Source organism: Pteropus vampyrus, unplaced genomic scaffold, assembly GCF_000151845.1.
Source record: "Pteropus vampyrus isolate Shadow unplaced genomic scaffold, Pvam_2.0 Scaffold87, whole genome shotgun sequence".
NCBI classification, from domain to species: domain Eukaryota; kingdom Metazoa; phylum Chordata; class Mammalia; order Chiroptera; family Pteropodidae; genus Pteropus; species Pteropus vampyrus.
Genome location: NW_011888868.1, coordinates 6,794,822 through 6,796,687, shown reverse-complemented (window position 1 = coordinate 6,796,687; position 1,866 = coordinate 6,794,822). Strand labels below are relative to the sequence as shown.

The following is a 1,866-nucleotide window of genomic DNA, read 5'->3' as shown; positions in this document are numbered from 1 at the left end:
TCTTTTCCATTTAAGGTACTTGTTGATAGGAATGTAGTTGTCACCATTTTTTATTCCTGTTTTTGATACATGTTTTTTTTTTTTCTTAAAGAAGTCCCTCCAACATTTCCTGTAATACTAGCTTAGTGGTGATAAATTCCTTTAGCTTATTTTTGTCTAGGAAGCTCTTTATCTGTCCTTCAACTCTAGGATAAATTATTCTTGGTTGTAGATCCTGGGTCTTCATCCTGTCGAATATGTTTTGCTAAGCCCTTCTGTCCTGCATAATTTCTTTTGAGAAATCAGCTGCCAGTCTTATGAGTGTTCCCTTTTAAGTAACTATCTTGCTGCTTTTAATATTCTTTCTTTGTATTTAACCTTTGGCATTTTAATTATGATGTGTCTTGGTGTGAGCCTCTTTGGATACCTGATTTCTGGAATTCTCTAACTTCCTGAGGTTTTATGTCCATTTCCTTCACCAAGTTAGGGAAGTTTTCCATCATTATTTTTATGTTTTTTTAATTATTTATTATTATTTATGCCTATAGCACCTGGTCTTCATAGGTAGTCTCCCATCCAAGTACTAACCAGGCCCGACCCTGCTTAGTTTCTGAGATCAGACATGGGGCTTGTTCAGGGTGGCATGGCCATAGACCATGGACCGTGGCTCCACTGGGGCGTGAACCCAGGACGTTCTGCATGTAAAGCAAACATGCTAACCATTACACTATGGAACCACGTCCCCATCATTATTTCTTCAAAAGGCTGTTCAACATCTTGATTTTCTTCAGGTACGCTGATCAGACGAATATTTAGAGCCTTAATAATGTCACATATGCTCCTTAAATTATTTTTATAATCTTGCCATCTTATCTCTTGCCATTCTGATTGTGTCAGCTTTCTCATCCTCTAGATAGAACATTTGATCCTCTTCTTTATTTACTTTGTTTATTCCTTTGTTTATTCCATTAATATACTTCTCATCTCAAATAATGTGTTCTCCATTTCAGACTGGTTCCCTTTTATAATTTCCATTTCCATTTTTATCTCTTTGTTAGAGTTCCCTACACTTCCCAAAAGTTCATTGAGCATCTTTATAACCAGTGTTTTGAAGTCTGCATCTGTTAGATTACTTGACTCCATTATATCTGGATTTGTGTTCTCTTCTGTCATATAGTTTCTGCTTCTTTGTCTTCCCATTTTGGCTGCCTTTCCATGTCTGATTCTATGTACTAAGCAAAGCTCCTAAGTCTCCCGGTCTTATTAGTGTGGATTTGTGAAGTAGGTGTCCAGTGGCACAGTCCTGAGAGGGGTTCAGTTGCAGGCCAAATTTTGCTCAAGCTTCTGCCCCTCCGGGCCCACCTGTTAAGATTCAGCAAGCAATCCACAGATGCTGTGCTTATAATTTCCTCAAAAGGCCACACCAGAAACCGAGGCCAGCTGCCTCCAGTGTGAGTCTAGGCACTGCTCAGCAAAGAGTACCTGACTTGCTGAGGATACACTTTGATGTGGTTTGGGTGAGACTGCAAGTTGGGGAAGGAGTCAGGGAATCCTCCTGGGTGGAAAAACCTGTGTTATCCAGTTTGATGATATCACAGCTATGGTGGTGCTGTGTCTGGCGCACTGGTATGGGGGAGGGCTCAACAGGGAACAATAGATACTGCCAACACTTCTGTACCAAGCAAGTCTTGCCTAGGCCCTCACTCCGACAATGTCTCCCTGTAAGTTCCTGGTGCCCCCTGTGTGCGGCCAAATAGACACTGGTGCTCAGAGCGAGCAGGTCTGTCACTGTGAAAATCCGCTCATGGAAAATCTGCAGCCTCTAAGGGGCGTAAGGCACCTGCTGCTGCCGCAGCCTCCATCTCACTCAGCTGCCTGGGACCAGGC

At 42.2% G+C, this 1,866-nt stretch overlaps 1 pseudogene; it reads right to left on the bottom strand.

The window, feature by feature from the left end:
- Positions 1 to 518: 518 nt before the first annotated feature.
- Positions 519 to 634, bottom strand: LOC111742184 (annotated as a pseudogene).
- Between the last annotated feature and the right edge of the window lie 1,232 nt (positions 635 to 1,866).